Here is a 19,515-nt window from a genome sequence, read left to right on the forward strand (position 1 = left end):
GTAGTCTCAATATTGTTGTGGTAGGCAACGATCAGGCTGCCGCCCTATGTCTCCATCTTGGTCCTCCTTTGTACAGTTAAGTCTTGATTGTTGTTGGTGTCACTGGGAGGAATTGTCCTCCAGGCCAATTGGCCATGAGGACCCTCTTTGTCCATATAGGAAGAGTTGCTGTGCAGGAGACATGTTTGTGGGCCGGGTCTTGATGCAGCAATGCCTTGGCGCTCACTGAGTCTGCCTCTAGAATGCCTCCCTTATGCAAGTGATTGAAATCTGGTGTCATCTCCCACCAACCACTAGATGCCCTCGTTTCTGGGTCTCCAATGCAGTGTGGGTCAGCCACTACCTGAGGCACTCAGCAGGAAAAAGCTTCTGCTCAGCTTGGCTGGGGCGGAGCTACAGGGTGGAGCCTACAACCTTGGCTTCCTGTCAGCCCCGCCCTATGAGGCTCCTGTGTCTGTGTCCCTCTGTATTCCTTGCAAACACCTCTGAGGGAAACGCGCCCTGGAATTTCGCCCACTGCCAAACAGTCCAGTCCCTCCCCTCATGAATCTAGACTCCCAGATTCTCGCCTGGAACTGGGTTTCAGTGTAGTTGGAACTGGGTCTCAGCGCAGTCTGGCGTCCCTGTCTCCTTCCCAGCAGGGCCACCCAGTGGCGCAGGCAAAAGTCCGTCCTCTGCGCACCTTCCAGTGCGCGCGTCTGGAGCCGCCGCTTCTCTGTGCCTCCGCCACCACAGCCCAAATTCATTCCCCCAGCGTGCGCCTGGCTTCCCAGGGTTTCGCCCGGAACTGGGGTTCAGTGCAGTCGGAACTGGGGTTCAGCACGGTCCTGAGCTTATGTCTCCTTCCCGCTAGGGAAGTTCAGTGGCGCAGGCAACAGTCCGTCCTTTGCGCCCCTTCCCGTGCGCGCCTCTGGAGCTCTGCCTTCTCCAGCTCCTCTGTGCCTGCGCCCCACAGCCCAGATTCATTCCCCCAGCCTGCGCCTGGCTTCCCAGGGTTTCGCCCGGAACTGGCGCTCAGTGCAGTCGGAGCCGGCGCTTAGCGCACTCCGGAGCCTTTATCTCCTTCCTGCCAGTGAACACTGGCCAGGCCGTCAGCCGCCCCCTCCTCTCCGGCTCCATCCTCCCCGCAGGCGCGCGCGCTCGTGTCTCCGCCAGTTTCTCCATACCTCAGGCTTTTACGGCTCCCCCGATTGTCCCCGTGGCCCTCTCCTTCCCCCCAGCTGTGGGCATTTCAGTCCGCCAGCTCTCCTGTGGTTCTGGACGATGTCCGTTCTGACCTCTAGTTGTGCCTTTGAAATTGTTGTGCCCGGCTGCAGGTTAGGTGTTTCACCTATGCCGCCATCTTGGTTTCCCGTGTATATGTTTTTTAATATACAGCAGTATATGTGTATAATCTATACTAATAAAAAGGTAATATGCTAATTAGACTGGGTTGACCAGGCATCTTCCGCATGTCCGACTTCCTTCTGGACAAAGCCACGGTGGCGGGAGCCAAGGCAAAGGTGGTTAGGGGGAATCAGGCCCACAGAGGAGCAATCAGTTAGGGGCGATCAGGCCGGCGAGGGGGAGCAAGCAATTACAGGCGCGATCAGACCGGTGTGGGGGAGCAAGCAGTTAGGGGGCGATCAGGCCAGCAGGGGAGTGCAGTTGGGGGCGATCGGGCCGGCAGGGCAGGGCAGTTGGGGCAATCAGGTCGGCAGGGGAGCAGTTAGGGGGCAATCAGGCAGACAGGCAGGCAAGTGGTTAGGAGCCAGTGGTCCCGGATTGTGAGAGGGATGTCCCAGATTCAAAAGGGTGCAGGCCAGGCTGAGGGACAACCCCCCGTACACGAATTCTGTGTACCGGTCATCTAGTCTATATATATATGCCCAAGCAACCAAATGACCGAACAACCGGTCCCTATGATGCCCACTGACCACCTTGGGACAGACGCTCAATGCACAGGATCAGGCTCTCTCCTGTCTGGATCGGGCCTGTGGGGATTGGGCCGAAACTGGCTATCCGACATCCCCCAAGGGATCCTGGATTGCGAGAGGGCACATGCCAGGCCAAGGGACCCCACCGGTGCACGAATCCATGCATCGGGCCTCTAGTACATAAATAAATGTTTACCTATGAGAATATGTCTCTATTTTTTTCCCATATTACTGGCATGCAATAAAAGTTGGAGACATAATCCTACATAATATTACTGTAATATACATTTCTTTTTTTCCACAGACTTTGTATCCAAGTATTCAGTGTGAAAATTTCTTAAAAAAAAAAAAATTCTCACTATCCCCAGCTGACCCATTCAGCTACTCTGACTACTTTGCAGCAGTAATAGGCATTTCCAGTTCTGTTTGAACATTACATCTCATTGAGATCATCATAGTTTAGTGATTATGGTTCTCCTGAGAAGCATATAGGACTTCAAATTCATTTAAATTTTTAAAATCTTTTTGTTAACTGACATTATGATCTAGTTGGGATCCATTTATTAAATAACTATACTTAAACAGTTGATAGCATCTGTAACTTCTACTTTCTGATTTTTTTTCTTGTGATTTTCAGTGGAATTTTTCGGTCATATAAAAAGGTAAAAGGATCCTTTACAATTAATTCTTGTGTGCTCATTGTTCAGTTTAAGATAAAACAAGTATAATTGAAGCTTCCTGTGTAACCATAGTAATTTTAAAGCACATTTTAAATTAAATAATATAATTTCATTTTAAATTTGAAACATTGGAATATTCTGAGTATAATACTCATCTGGTATTTGAAGACTCTCCCCTGATTGGTACCTCTCAGGAAATAGAGTTAGGAAATTCAGTAAAACAAAGTTTTATATATTCTGTGGTAAATTCTGCTTTCTATTTCTGTTCTCAACTAATAGTAAGAATAGTGGATGGATAATGATACCTGATGGAAGTATTATTCTATCTGTGTGTATGGTCAGTAGTAATTACCTCACTTCTTTTCTATTGGTAAGAGATATCAAATTTAGATGATCACAGAGCCTGGAGCTGTATTCCACTGCTTGGTACATTTTCTGGTGAGAAGGGAATAATGGCGGGATTCTGTCTTACTTCAAATGGCAAACGATGTCTGCATTCTCCCCCCTGGAAATTCACCACCTGTACTTCCATATTGACATTCCTCCATAATCACACCTTCAAATTTATTTTTGGCTACATCTATTGTGATGGCATGACAGAAAAAACTTCTGTCTTAAGATCGGTTATAATACATTTTCAAAAACAAATAACCAAATAATCAGTATGTTCAATGATGGTAAGAGATCAGCCAGATGATGTTTTTAAAAGGCTTTTCTTACTAGTGAATCTATAAAAATGATCAATTATTATATCTCATATTGATGTTTTGCTGATTTTTCACCAAGAACAACAAAAGTCTTTGAGTTACTCTGGAGTTTTAAATGCATAAATCAGAAACAAAAAAAAAGACTGCTGTTCAATGTTTTGAATCCCCCAAGATGTAGTTAACCGCCCACTTGGGGCATGCTTAGACTTGGTTGGTAATTACAATTGAGCTGTAAAATATTTTGACAGTTTCCAACTGTTGTGTACTTGTTAGTCATTTGGTGGCATATGCAATTTGGTGAGGTTTTTTGGTGGGACACATTTAATTAAGAATCTTTCAATTAAGTAGTATGGCACATTAAGCATTAATACAAAGTTTTGCAACTATAAACTACTTTTACTTTTTACCCAAAGCAGTCAATATGTTTCATTAATAACACGATAGGGTAGTGAAGCTTGCCATGCTTTTATGCCTCTCCTTTTTTTCGCAAGCTTTTACTTGTCATATAGTAAAGCATAACCACCCAGTACTTAATTTGTAGCCAGAACATTATGTATGATTTTCCTAGGTAAATGAATTCATGGCAAATAAATCAAATTGCTTATAATAATTACAGGACTAAAAAAGAGAGATTGGATAAATATTTGTTGCATGTTTTTATTCTCTTTTTATAACAACAAAGCTCCTAATAATAAGCTAATTTGGGCAACATGACACTTCCTAGAAAAAGTCAAACGTTTGAAATGAAGGCATGTTGTCTGTTTAGATTGAAGAGTGTAACTGAGTCATTTTTAAATCTCTAAGTTTAACTATGGCTATTGGATAAATCATTTTCAATATTATATAGAGCTAAATGATAAAGGAAAAAGTTTAAGCCTTAATGTATCCAAGAATAAAACAGTAAAAAATATCATACTCAAATCACTTGAAAAAACTATTATTTAAAGGTTATAGTTGTTTCCTTGGAAATCTTCAGACATTTTATTCTTTCTATTTTGTTGATATGAGTTTTGATTAGTAAACCAGCAATATAATAAAGATTCTTAGCAAAAAAGAAAAAAGAGAGAGAGAACTCATGGACATGGACAATGGACAACAGTGTGGTGATTGCAGGGTGGGGGTGGAGGTGGAAGAGGATATGGAGGGGATAAATAGTGATGGAAAAATAAAATATTAATAACAAGGATTATTAGGAAAAAATGTTCTGTGAATTTAGTTCATTAGTTCTTTAATCTTTCTAAGTTTTCCTGCAAAAACATATTAATATGATCTATAAAAAATAAAACCAAATGTTATGCTGAATTAATTTGTACTGAATCAATTTAGGCTTTATTTTGAAATGTGTAATCAGTCTTCCTAAATTATCAATGTTGGGAAATGTATTAAACAAACCATCTTTATTTGCTTTTATAATCTATATATTCAGTAAGCAAAAGTGCTGAAATGAGGTCAGAGAAAGAGCAAGAATAAGCTGCTAATTACTGGCTCAAATTAGAGAATAAGGTAATTAAGAATATTCATTAAACTGTATATATTTTAAGAGGGTGAATTTTGTTGTATGTAAATTATCCTATCCTACCTAATAATAGACAAACATGCAAATTGACCATACCTCTGACACACTCACAAGCCACACCCACCATCCAATCAGAGCGAGTATGCAAATTAACCCAACCAAGATGGCTACAGCCACAGAGAGCAAGGTTTCCTAGGTAACAGAGGAAGCCAAGCTTTCCGTGTGCCCTTGCCAGGCCTAAGCCTCCACTCAAGCTACAAAGTTTCAATTATAGAAGGTAAACAAATTCAAACAGAAATGGCGGCAGAATGGAGCTTGAGAGAGCAGGCCAGCGTTGCCCCCGGCAACAGGGGAAGCAAAGCTTTCTGCACACCATGGCCGGGCCCACCCACTTAAGGCTACAAAGTTTCAATTATAACCCCAACAGAAATGGCTGCTGGCCACGGAGGGAGCCCCAGGCTTGGCTCCACTCCAGGCTACAAAGTTTCAATTGTAGAAGGAAAATAAATTCCAGATACCAGGGCCTCCCCTTGCGTTGCCAGGGGGCATGGCCTGCCTGCAAACCACCACAGGCCCCTCGCTCAGGCCGCCCCATGCCCCAAGGGAACCCCACCCTGATCAGGGACACCCTTCAGGGCAAACCAGCTGGCCCCCACCCCTGTACCAGGCCTCTATCTATCCTATCTAATAAAAGAGTAATATGCAGATTGACCATCATTCCAACACACAATATGTTTGCCCCCATGTGGTCAAAGATCCTGCCCCCATGTGGACACAAGATGGCCACCACAAGATGGCCAGCAGGAGAGGGCAGTTGGGAGGCACCTGGCCTGCAAGGGAGGGCAGTTGAGAAGGACCAGGCCTGCAAGGGAGGGCAGTTGGAGGTGATCAACCCTGCAGGAGAAGGGCAGTTAGGGGTGACCAGGCCAGCAGAGGAGGGAAGTTGGGGGCAAACAGGCTGGCAGCGGAGTGGTTAGGGGGTGATCAGGCTGGCAGGCAGAAGCGGTTAGGGGCAGTCAGGAAGGCAGGCAGGCAAGCAGTTGGGAGCCAGCAGTCCTGGATTGTGAGAGGGATCCCAGATTGGAGAGGGTACAGGCTGGGCTGAGGGACAACCCCCCTCCATGCACGAATTTCGTGCACCGGGCCTCTAGTCTAATAAAAAGTAATGTGCAAATTCACCATCACTCCAACACATAAGATGGCTGCCCTGCTGTGGACACAAAATGGTTGCCACAAGATGGCCAGCAGGGGAGGGCAGTTGGGAGGGACCAGGCCTGCAAGGGAGGGCAGTTGTGGGCAACCAAACCTGCCGGGGAGGGCAGTTGGAGGGGACCAGGCCTGCAGAGGAGGGCAGTTGGAGGGGACCAGGCCTGCAGGGGAGGGCAGTTGGGGGGAACCAGGCCTGCAGGGGAGGGCAATTGGAGGCAACTAGGCCAGCAGGGGAGAGCAGTTAGGGTCGACCAGGCTGGCAGGGGTGGGCAGTTAGGGGTGACCAGGCCAGCAGGGGAGGGCAGTTAGGGGCAACAGGCCAGCAGGGGAGGGCAATTAGGGGCAATCGGGCCCACAGGGGAGCAGTTAGGTATCAATCAGGCTGGCAGGGGAGTGGTTAGGGGGTGATCCAGCTGGCAGGCAGAAGCAGTTAGGGGCAATCAGGCAGGCAGGCAGGCACGCGGTTGGGGGCCAGCAGTCCTGGATTGTGAGAGGATGTCCGACTGCCTGTTTAGGCCCGATCCCTTGAGGGGTCCCAGATTGGAGAGGGTGCAGGCTGGGTTGAGGGACACCCCGTCCTCCCTGTGCACGAATTTTGTGCACTGGGTCTCTAGTATTAAAAATAAAAGAAGAAGGCCGAAACCGGTTTGGCTCAGTGGATAGAGCATCGGCCTGCGGACTCAAGGGTCCCAGGTTCGATTCTGGTCAAGGGCATGTACCTTGGTTGCGGGCACATCCCCAGTAGGGGGTGTGCAAGAGGCAGCTGATTGATGTTTCTCTCTCATCGATGTTTCTAACTCTCTATCCCTCTCTCTTCCTCTCTGTAAAAAATCAATAAAACATATTTTTTAAAAAAATAAAAGAAGAAGTACTGAATAAGATAACACACTGGTTAAGACCTTCTTGGCATTTTACCTGTATAATTTTACTTAAATAGTAATATTAAATATTGTGAAGGTATCCATCTTCCCTAGATTCTTAATAGATTTTATGTAACCACGATAAAACTGCAAACAGAATATTTCTTGGGATAGTATCAAAATGATCCCAAAATTACTTAGAAACACGTTAATGTTTAAGGCTAATTTATTAAAAACATTTTCAAAAGGGATGATGGTTAATGACATTTGATTATCCCTACAAGATATTAATGCACATTATAAAATAGCAATGTACTCCAGTTTTGGCCTCAGACAAAGCAGCCGTTAGGATGTTGATTTCCAAGAAAAACCAGATTTCCATTTATTACCTCCTTTTTAAGGAGGGAGTGATGGTGGCCAAGAGGATGTTCACATGCCTAAACACCCCAAGCTGACAGACAAGAACATGCCTAATCTTCAAGTAATGAAGGCCATACAGTTTCTCAGATCATGAGGCTATGAAGGAACAGTTTGCCTGGAGACATTTCTATTGGTGACTTCCCAAAAAGCGATCCAGTATCTCTGTGATCACTTCCACCTGCTCCCTGAGATCCTGCCTGCCACTTTGCACCACAGCTAACATGAAACTGGCAGGGAGTGAGCGACCTGCAAGACTCACATGTGGGGAAGCTGACTGAGACACCTGCAGGAGTGCTGTGCCCCTGGTGCTAACAAGAAGGCTCAAGCCAGGCCTGGGTCAGCAAACAAATTCCAGTTTAGAGGCAGATTTGTTTATGGGTGTGGTCAACCACCTCAGTAAAGTTGAGGGGATTATTTTGTGTTAAATAAACTTGTGACCAGAAATTTAAAAAAAAAATAGTAATATACTGCCCTAGAAGCTATTGCTCAGTGGTTAGAGCATGTCAGCCTGTGCTTAGAAGGGTCAAAGGTTTGATTCCCAGTCAAGGGCACTTACCTGGGTTGCAGGTTCAATATCCAGCCTGCTCAGGGCTCGTACTGGAGGCAACCAATAGATGTGTCTCTCTCATTTGATGTTTCTCTCTCACCCTTCCTCCCTTCCTTCCACTCTCTCTGAAAATCAATGGGGAAAAATCTTCTGGTGAGGATTAACAAAAAAAAAATAGCAATTGTACTGCTAAAAAGAGCAGGTTACTGAAGCAGAATGTCTAGCCCAGAGATAACATGATCTCATTCAGACATGCATATACACTTACATAATAATTTAATATACAATAAAGAAAGCATCACAGAAATGCTATTCAGAAAATATTAGGCTAATAATTCGGAACCTCGATTCATGCCATTCACCAAAATGTATTCTAGAGAGAGGAAAGTGTTAAAATATTAAATTTAAAAAAAAGAAAAAGAAAAAATATTAATTACCAAATCTCTGGAGAGAAAATAACTTTCTGAAACCAAAGATGCAAAGATACCAGGAAAGATAAAAAGTTGACAAGTTGGGGGGGGGGGGGGATGAGGACAAATATGTGACACCTTAATCAATAAAGAAAAAAAAAAGTTGACAAGTTGGACTATATAAGAATTAAAATGACTGCCATTAAAAATAAAAATGATAGGTAAGGAAATTTTCCATGAATAGAAAAACAGCTGAAATGTTATTTATAGATCACTAAAGAAAATATTAAGTGAGAGGGTTAGGGCTCCAACCGAGATCTTACTTTAAAGTCTGTGTATGCTCTGAACCACAATTCTTTGTCCTTTTCTTATGCAATATATCCTTTTGAACATAGCTTCTCCTTCATAACAATCTGTATATGGTTTAGTTATACTAAATTTATAGGAGAATTAAGCTTATTTTCATTTTTGTATAGAAAAATCTGCCATAAAATGAAATTACATGGATAAAATATATGTGATTTTAAGGGCAGCAACTTTTCCCTGTACTATGGATTAATAATTGTTAGATTATATAAGATACAGGTAGTGTCACTGAAAAACCACAAGAATGTCCTGGCAAATAAGAATATTTCTGGCAAAATTGCATAGCAGAACAAAATAACTAAAATAGAGATGGATATAACTCTCCTACTAAGCTAGGATTCGCCTATTCTCATGTTCTTGCAAATGGGTTAAATGTTGATGAAAAAGAGTAGGAGCTTTCTGGTAAAACAAATGAGTATATGTAAAAAACCCAGATTTAGAATATAAGCGTGCTATATCTTAAAATTCATTCCCTCTTGAGTTTCTAACTTTTTCTGTGTATTTTTTTTTTCCTTTGCTCTGTAGTCTCACACTGCTGACTTACCCATCTACTGCTGTTTGTTGTGTTTGTTTTTTTTAAGGATATCATAATCCCTATATTTTAACCTAATAATTGGAAATATTTGCGGGGTTTTTTTTGTTTTTTGTTTATAGTAATTCTTCTTTTGTTTTGTTTTTTTGTTTATAGTAATTCTAAAATGTGTATATGCTCTTTTAGAAATTGACTGACCCCCAAAGGATTTTCACAAAGGAGTCATTATAAAATTATATAATGTTAGGGCTCACAGTCTTTCATCTAAATTTAAGAAAAGAAAATCCACTAGAGAACTACTTTGCAAGTTAAAGGCAGTCAAATTTTTCATAAGTCTTTTATTCCTATTCAACTGACTTGAGACAATATGTGACTATTTTATGAATTCAAAATTTATTGGTAAGTTTAACACATGTATTTTGCATGTGTGTTAAATAAGCTTTCAAATAGACATAAATAAAATGCATCAGGTGTGGGGGATTTATTCTATTTGTAAGGTAATCAAGTAGCCTGTTAATGCTGGATGAAGACATAAAACTCCTGAGTCAGAGACAAAGGACTTTATTACTCACAGCATGAGCATTGGCATGTTTTTGTCAGTTCCTTTGTGACTAAGTTCCATAGGGATCACATGAAGGGTCAAATGCATGCTGCACACACAGTGGGGTTGTATCAGCTAAAGAACATTGCACTTGGGGGAATCCCCACTTTTATAGCAATCATTAAACAAGCCTGTTCTTTGTCCCAGAGGGATATGCTACCTCGTGCTTAAAGGCTGCTTGCTTTTCTGTCAAGAATGACCTGATAAAGAGCAGTCAGGACTTTTCATTTTTGGACAAGCCAGCAAGATGCATAGGAGGCAGTAGAGATGGGCAGAGAAATGTCTCCCAGCACTCTGATAGAATATATTTTGTTCTTTTGTTTTTTTAGCAACTGTGCTCTTTTTGATATTACTACCTATATAACAATCATTGGGCCTGAAATTTCACTAACTCTACCACTCCTTGATTTATACCTACAGATGTAAGTTTTAAAGAAATAATTGTATTTACCAGGTGTACTGGTTAATAATGAGGATTTTTTTTTCAATAGATGGAGTTACAAATATGTTGATATATATGCGATTTGATATGTATGCTATTTTGTTGTATTGACAGCAAGCTTCAAAACTTCATATGTCAAATTTTCTGAAGGTGTTAACATCATAGATATTTTTACACTTAAAAATGTCAAATTTTGTGCCAGAAAACGAGTATTTGCAGGAAGTTTTAATTCATTACTTTATTTTGAAGAAAAGTGCTGCTGAAAGTTATCATATACTTCGGGAAGCTTATGGTGAACGTGCTCCATCTCAAGATACTTGTGAACGCTGGTTTAAACGCTTTAAAAGTGATGATTTCAATGTGAAAGACAAAGAATTTTCAGGTCAACTAAAAAAGTTTGAAGACCAACAATTACAAGCATTATTGGATGAAGATGTATGTCAAACTCAAAAACAACTTGCAGAAAGATTAAACATTGCTCAGCAAACAATTTCCAATCATTTACAAGCAATGGGAAAGATTTTAAAGGAAGAAAAATGGGTGCCACATCAACTGAATGAAAGACAAATGGAAAACCGAAAAGTCATCAATAAAATGTTGCTTCTACGGCACGAAACAAAGTCTTTTTTGCATCCAATTGTGACTGGCAATGAAAAGTGGATTTATCTTGAGAATCCCAACTGCACAAAATCATGGGTTGATCCAGGTCAATCATCAACATCGACTGCAAGGCCAAATTGTTTCTGAAAGAAGATAATGCTCTGCATTTGGTGGGATTAGGAAGGTGTAGTGTATTATGAGCTTCTAAAACCAGGTGAAACCATTAATACTGATCGCTATGGACAACAGATAATCAGTTTGAACCACGCTTTGATCGTGAAACGACCAGAATGTGCCAGAAGACACGGCAAAGTAATTTTGCTTCATGATGATGCACCATCACACACTTCAAAACCAGTTAAAGACACGTTAAAAGATCTTGCCTGGGAAGTATTAACCCACCCACCGTATTCACCAGACCTTGCTCCTGCAGATTACCACTTGTTCCGATTGATGGCACACGCACTTTCTGAACAACACTTCAAAACATAGAAGAAATGGAAAATTGGGTCTCTGAATGGTTTGCTTCAAAACAAGAAAAGTTCTATTGGGACGGTATCCACAAATTACCTGAAAGATGAGGCAATGTCTAGCTAGCGATGGACATTACTTTGAATAAAGCACTTTGGATGTTTCTCTTGAAATTATAATGTTTTCTTTGATTACAAAATTGCCATTATTAACCGGTACACCTAGTAAAGGCTGCTGGTCCAAATGGGGAATTTATATGGTCTAAATACTCTGTTATAGAATGGATTTTTTCATATTTTTTGTCATTTTTATAGGATTGGAATCAATCATACACTATTCTTTTGTTTTCCTAGCAAACTTATTATTACAGTGTTCACTTTCATTAGTGACTAGGCAAGCCACCCATAAGGAAATTTCATGGGTTTAAATACTAGTATACCCTGCAGACAACCTTGTATTGTTCAGTATTCTCCATCTCTTCAACCTCTTTATTCTTTATTAGTGACACAACAAGGAGACTCTTTTTGAAATTGGTGCTTTAGTTTAGGTTCTAATATTTAAACTTAAGCTATCAATTAGTCTTCTTATCATTTTGCTTTAATACACTCAAAGCTGATATAGGTTGATTTGGTCACTTAAAAATATGGTCTACAATAGTGACTCTGAAATCTTTTTGTCTCAGAACCCCCTGATACTCTTAAAAGTTATTGAGGAGACAAAAATTTAAAAATGGAACTGCCATTTGACCCAGTAATACCACTTCTAGGAATATATCCTAAGAAAACAGAAACACCAATCAGAAAGGATATATGCACCCCTATGTTCATAGCAGCACAATTTATAATAGCTAAGATTTGGGAACAGCCTAAATGCCCATCAGCAGATGAGTGGATTAGAAAACTATGGTACATCTACACAATGGAATACTACGCTGCTATAAAAAAGAAGGAATTCTTACCATTTGCAGCAGCATGGATGGAACTGGAGAGCATTATGCTAAGTGAAATAAGCCAGTCAGTGAAAGAAAAATACCACATGATCTCACTCATTTATGGATAATAAAGAACATTATAAACTGATGAACAAAAAGATAGATATAGAAGCATCGGACAGACTGTCAAATTACAGCAGGAAGGCTGGAGGGGGGTGCGTGGAGGGGGTGCTAAGAGATCAACCGAAGGACTTGTGTGCATGCATATAAGCATAACCAATGGACGCAAGACACTGGGGGGTGGGGTAAGGACATGTGCCGAGGGGTAGAGGAGGCCAGGGTAAGGTCAATGGGGTGAGGGAGGAGGGAAGGAGACATGTGTACTACTATTTTTAATACTTTAAACAATTAAAAAAATAAAAAGTTATTGAGAAAAATAAAAATAAAAAGTTATTGAGGAGATAGAAAATTTTAGGAAGATTGTGGAGTAAGAAACACCAGAAATCCATCTCCTTATCTAGACAATTGAAATGACAGAATTTGTCTGATCTGTTTTGGAACTCTGGAGTTTATCGAAACCTTTGGAACTCAGGGGAAGGGTTAGATAGTAAACTGTAGTTGACTTTGATTAATTTCAGTTCCTTAGCTCAGCAATGGCTACTTATCTCCCACCTCCCAGCCCCATTACAGGCAGCTATGCACATATTCCTAGAGCAAGCACACAACTTGCAGGAAGCAGGGTGGGCAGTAAGGACCCTAGTCCTCCATATATCAGAGATCTGTGTTCTGGTTGATGATTACAGCTTCTGCTGACAAAAGTGCAGACATAAAGTTGGCCAGAAATTGTTATAAACACACACACACCATTGTTTCAGGTCCTTCCTCAGACTAAAACAAGTTCTATGGGACTTAAAAGCTGGTGCGTTCCCCTACTTCATTTTCATCTTTTCCTCTTTGGAGAGCCAGACTTTAAAAACAAGTACTTTCAAAATCAACTGTACACACAGGAGAAATTAGAAAATTACCACGCATAGCCAGAGAAAGGCACAGGGCCAGAAAAGACTTGAGAAGACCTTAAGTTTATACTCAAGCTAATCCACGGCATGGAGATGGCCTAAAACAATTAAATAAACAAACTAATCTATATAATAAAAACCCAGTGGTCGTAACGCCATAATGACCAAAGTCCGGTCACCAGGAGGTGCTTTGATGGGTCCCGCAGCGCTGGCAGGACTTGACGCTGGGTCCCGCAGTGTGCCGGGTATGGGTCTCACGCAATTTCACACGCTGGGCCTCTAGTAATAATAATAATAATAAACCCACAAATCCTGAGGAAATTATCATTCCACATAAAATTACCACATTATTACATTCAGATACCCAGTTTTGAACAAGAAAACCAAAAGGTATGCAAAGAAAAGGGTAAGTATAGCTTAATTATAGGGAAAAAATTAACCAACAGAAACTGTCCCTGAGAAAGACCACATGTTGCATCTACTAGACAAATACTTTAAAACAAATGTCTTAAAGATGCTCAAAGAATTAAAGGACGATGTAGAAAAAAAAGATGTATGAATAAAATGGAAATACCAATGAAGAGAAAACCCAAAAGGACACAAAAATAAATTCTAGAGATGAAATACACAAAAACTGAAATTAATATTCACTAGAGGAATTCAAAGGCAGGTTTGAGCAAGCAGAACAATCAGTGAACCTGAACATAGAACAATGGAAATTATAACATCTAAAGAACAGAAAGGAAAAATAATAGGGACAGAACCTAAGGAACCTGTGGGACACCATCAAGTGGATCAATATACTAGTATACATTATGGGAATCCTGGAAGGGGGCAAGAGAAAGGGGCCTAGAGATTATTTGAAGGAATAATGGCTGAAAACTTCCCAAGTTTGAGGAAAGATATGATTATAAACACCAAGAAAATCAGCTATTCAAATAGGAAGAACTCAAAGAGATCTTCACCAAGACACAATCTAAGGAAACTGTTGAAACACAAAGAGAATCTTGAAATCAGCAAGAGAGAGGTGACTTGTCAAATGCAAGGGGATCCTCAATGAGATTAACAGCAGATTTCTCATCAGAAACTTGAAGGATACAGTATATTCAAAGTACTAAAAGAAAAGTACTGTCAATCAAAAAATCCTGTATCTGGCAAAATTGTTGATTTCAAAGGTGAGGGACAGGCCGCGGCAGCTGCTGTGGCGGCGGCCGCGGACTCGGCGCAGCGGCTCTCGGTGAAGGAAGAGACCATCTTTCTGCAGGAGGGGCTCATCCGAGCCACCGACCTGGCCGAGCTGCCCAGGGAGATCCTCGGGGCCCTGGAGGCCACCAACACCGATTTGGAGGATTCTTAGGATTTCCCATCTTACATTCAAGTCCTCTAGCCATTTTGACAGAGGAGAACCAAGAAGGCGGCAAAGTTAAACAAAGGAACTGCGAACTGCGCCGCGCACAGCAATTTCAGGGGCACGACTGGAGGACAGAGCGTCTGCCACCCAGAACTACAGGAGAGATGGCTGAATGGTAGATTTACAGCTAAGAGGGAAGAGGAAACCAGCGAAATCGGAGGGGATGAGGTGCAGAGGCGCGTGGGTCGGGCTGATGGCGGGGGAAGGGGCGCGCGGCTTTTGTTCCAACCCTAGGGGAGATTAGCTCCCCATCACCCTGAAACCCAGCTTCTGGGGACGCGCGGGAGACCCAGATGCCTGCAGGGAGAGGCGGGACTCTTGCGGAGGTGCGCCCAGCAATCAGTGTTTGCTGCGCTGGAGTGCGGAACGAGGGGGCTTAGAAATGTGGAAGGCAGAAGGAGCAGACTTCTAGCCATTGCGGTTTGCCGCGCCATGGCCTGTTGGCGCCCTGAGACCCCGCCCCGCCCTGAGACCCCGCCCCGCCCTGAGACCCGCCCCGCCCTGGGACCCGCCCCGCACGTTTTGAAGACCCGCCCCGCAAGTCTTGCAGGCGCACCTGCGCTCCAAGCAACGGCTTGTGCATGTGGGTGGCCTGTCCTCTGGCAGCTTGACCAGATGAACTGCGGTTCTAGTCGGACTGCTCCAGGGCCACTCAGACAGGAGGAGGAAACTACAGTTTTTGCAGTAATCCGTGCTGAGTGCCTAAGGCAGTAGCTGACCTACACCCCATTGGAGACCCAGAAATGAGGGCATCTAGTGGTCTGTGTGAGATGACACCAGATTTCAACCACGCGCATAGGGGACACATTCGGGAGGCAGATTCAGTGAGCGCCGGGGCCTTGCTGCACCAAGACCCGGCCCATAGGTGTGTCTCCTGCGAAACAACTCTTCCTTTGTAGACAAAGAGGGCCCTCACGGCCAATTGGCCTGGAGGACAATTCCTCCCGGTGACGCCAACAACAGTCAAGACTTAGCTATACAAAGGAGGACCAAGATGGAGGCATAGGGCGGAAGCCTGATTGTTGCCTACCACAACAATTTTGAGACTACGACGGGAGAGCAGAGCAGACACCATCCAGAACCACCAGAGGACTGGCTGAGCGGATGCTCTACAACTAGAATAAAAGAGGGGTATGCAGGATGATGCTGATGCCGGTGACCCAAAGACCACACTTTGAGAACTACAGCTCAGGCGACACAATGGCGGCCTGGAACGTGCTTGGCGCAGTTCCCCTGGCGGTCTCCGGCTGAGGGGACGGCTCCACTGGCTGCCGAGCACGGACAGACGAGCCCATGGGAGACATGGGGTGGGAGACTCCGCGCTTGCTGACCTCCGAGTCCTTCAAGAATCTCAATGCCCCGGAAGCGGCCAGGTGCGCACACTCGGCGACTGGCCACCGCTGCAGACCCAAGGGCCAACGCAGCGACACCGGACCAGCCCGCCGCCGTGCACCGGGCACACCGGAGCTTCGCCGAGCCCGCCGCCCAACGAGTTCTGCGGCAGCCGTCCTGGAGCTCTGGGAAAATGGCCGAAGGAATTGCTGAGAGGGAACTGACCAACAGGAATTGGGATCAAGAAGACGAAACCCCGTTGGGACCCGGATGCAGGCGAGGTTGCGCGCCTCTGGACTCGGGTGTGGTCACACGCCTCTGGGTCTAGGTGAGGCCTCACGTCCCTGGGTCTGGGTGAGGCCACGTGCCCCTGGGTCCAAGTGAAGCCGGATTCCGGGTCCGGGTGAGGCCAAGTGCCCCTGGGTCCGGGTGAAGCTGGATGCCAGGTCCGGGTGAGGCCACGTGCCCCTGGGTCTGGGAGAGGCCACGCGCCCCTGGGTCCAGGTGAGGCCATGTGTCCCTGGATCCAGGTGAGGCTGGGTCCCGGGTCCGGGTGAGGCCTCGCGCACCCAGGTCCGGGTGAGGCCACGCGCCCCTGGGTCTGGGTGAGGCCATGTGTCCCTGGATCCGGGTGAGGCCTCGCGCACCCAGGTCCGGGTAAGGCCACGCGCCCCTGGGTCTGGGAGAGGCCACGCGCCCCTGGGTCCGGGTGAGGCCATGTGTCCCTGGATCCGGGTGAGGCCTCGCGCACCTAGGCCCGGGTGAGGCCACGTGCCCCTGGGTCTGGGAGAGGCCACGCGCCCCCGGGTCCGGGTGAGGCCATGTGTCCCTGGATCCGGGTGAGGCTGGGTCCCGGGTCCGGGTGAGGCCATGTGCCCCTGGGTCTGGGAGAGGCCACGCGCCCCCGGGTCCGGGTGAGGCCATGTGTCCCTGGATCCGGGTGAGGCCTCGCGCACCTAGGTCCGGGTGAGGCCACGTGCCCCTGGGTCTGGGAGAGGCCACGCGCCCCTGGGTCTGGGTGAGGCCATGTGTCCCTGGATCCGGGTGAGGCCTCGCGCACCCAGGTCCGGGTGAGGCCACGCGCCCCTGGGTCTGGGAGAGGCCACGCGCCCCTGGGTCCGGGTGAGGCCATGTGTCCCTGGATCCGGGTGAGGCCTCGCGCACCTAGGTCCGGGTGAGGCCACGTGCCCCTGGGTCTGGGAGAGGCCACGCGCCCCTGGGTCCAGGTGAGGCCTTGCGCCCCTGGTCCCGGGTGAGGCTGGGTCCCTGGGCCCGGGTAAGGCCACGCGCCCCTGGGTCCCGGTGAGGCCATGTGTCCCTGGATCCGGGTGAGGCCTCGCGTACCTAGGCCCGGGTGAGGCCACGTGCACCTAGGTCCGGGTGAGGCCACGCGCCCCTGGGTCTGGGAGAGGCCACGCGCCCCCGGGTCCGCGTGAGGCCATGTGTCCCTGGATCCAGGTGAGGCTGGGTCCCAGGTCCGGGTGAGGCCACGCGCCCCTGGGTCTGGGAGAGGCCACGCGCCCCTGGGTCCAGGTGAGGCCATGTGTCCCTGGATCCGGGTGAGGCCTCGCGCACCTAGGTCCAGGTGAGGCCACGCACCCCTGGGTCTGGGAGAGGCCACGCGTCCCTGGGTCCGGGTGAGGCCACGCGCCCCTGAACCCGGGTGTGGCTGGGTCCCTGGGCCCGGGTGAGGCCACGTGCCCCTGGGTCCTGGTGAGGCCACGCGCCCCTGGTCCCGCGTGAGGCTGGGTCCCTGGTCCCGGGTAAGGCCACGTGCCCCTGGGTCCGGGTGAGACCACGCGCCACTGGACCCGGATGAGGCTGGGTCCCTGGGCCCGGGTGAGGCCACGCGCCCCTGGGTCCGGGTGAGGCCATGTGTCCCTGGATCCGGGTGAGGCCTCGCGCACCTAGGCCCGGGTGAGGCCACATGCACCTAGGTCCGGGTGAGGCCACGCGCCCCTGGGTCTGGGAGAGGCCAGGCGCCCCCGGGTCCGCGTGAGGCCATGTGTCCCTGGATCCAGGTGAGGCTGGGTCCCAGGTCCGGGTGAGGCCACGTGCCCCTGGGTCTGGGAGGGGCCACGCGCCCCTGGGTCCAGGTGAGGCCATGTGTCCCTGGATCCGGGTGAGGCCTCGCGCACCTAGGTCCTGGTGAGGCCACGCGCCCCTGGGTCTGGGAGAGGCCACGCGCCCCTGGGTCCGGGTGAGGCCATGTGTCCCTGGATCCGGGTGAGGCCTCGCGCACCTAGGCCCGGGTGAGGCCACGTGCCCCTGGGTCTGGGAGAGGCCACGCGCCCCCGGGTCCGGGTGAGGCTGGGTCCCTGGTCCCGGGTAAGGCCACGTGCCCCTGGGTCCGGGTGAGACCACGCGCCACTGGACCCGGATGAGGCTGGGTCCCTGGGCCCGGGTGAGGCCATGTGCCCCTGGGTCCAGGTGAGACCACGCGCCACTGGACCCGGATGAGGCTGGGTCCCTGGGCCCGGGTGAGGCCATGTGCCCCTGGGTCCAGGTGAGGCCTTGCGCCCCTGGGTACGGGTGAAGCCGGATCCTGGGTCCGGGTGAGGCCGTGTGCCCCTGGATCCATCCGGTTGAGGCTGGGTCCCGGGCCCGGGTGAGGCCACGCGCCCCTTGGGTCTGGGTAAGGCCACGTTCCCCTTAGTCCGGGTGAAGCCGTGCTCCTGGGTCCGGCCGAGACCAAACCAGAGGGAGTCGGACCTCCGTTACCACCATTTGTCCACCATCCAGAGCTGAGGGGTCAGTGCTGACATGTACATATAAGGAACTGGTGGACATTGAAATTGGGTCTCAAAAGAACTGATGGTCCAGAAAGAAACTCGCTACAGACTGATTCATTTGCCTGTCAGCATAACTATTATTGCTCGTCTCACATTCAGTTCTTATAAGTATATATCTAGTGACATATGATCTCGCTCATCTAGGGGAAATGATGAACAACATAGACTGAGGAACAAGAACAGAACCAGAAACAAGGAGGCATCGATCGGACTATCGGGCCTCAGAGGGAGGATAGGGGAGTTTGGGAGGAGGGGGGAGAGATCAACCAAAGGACTTGTGAGCATGCATATGAGCCTATCCAACGGTTATGTTCAACAGGGGGTTGGGGCATCCGTGGGGAGGGGTGTGGGATGGGGATGGGGGGATGAGGACAAATATGTGACACCTTAATCAATAAAGAAATTAAAAAAATAAATAAATAAATAATAAAAATAAAAATAAAAATAAAAATAAAAAAAAAACAAAGGTGAGGGACAAATTAAGGCATTCTCAAATACACAGAACCTGAGGGAGTTTGTTTTAAATCCTGCAGGACATTAGATAGTAAATTGAAGCCATATGAAGAAATAAAAAGTCTCAGTAAAGATAAATACATGGTTAATTGCAAAAGCTACCATTATTATAACACAATATGTAACTCCATTTTTGTTTTCTCCACAATTTAAGAGATTACTACATTTTAAAAAAATTATTGATCTAAATTGTAGTATTATTCTAACTTTGGTTTGCACAGTAGGTTTTAAAGACTTAGTCCA

At 46.8% G+C, this 19,515-nt stretch overlaps 1 protein-coding gene and 1 pseudogene across 8 annotated transcripts in view; both read left to right on the plus strand.

Moving 5' to 3' along the window:
• EHBP1 (EH domain binding protein 1) overlaps positions 1-19,515 on the plus strand; it is a 442,179-nt gene that overhangs the window by 306,922 nt on the left and 115,742 nt on the right. The window lies entirely within an intron of this gene.
• LOC129151872 (40S ribosomal protein S10-like) lies at positions 7,239-8,999 on the plus strand (annotated as a pseudogene).

Source organism: Eptesicus fuscus, chromosome 16 (genome assembly GCF_027574615.1).
Source record: "Eptesicus fuscus isolate TK198812 chromosome 16, DD_ASM_mEF_20220401, whole genome shotgun sequence".
Lineage (NCBI taxonomy): Eukaryota > Metazoa > Chordata > Mammalia > Chiroptera > Vespertilionidae > Eptesicus > Eptesicus fuscus.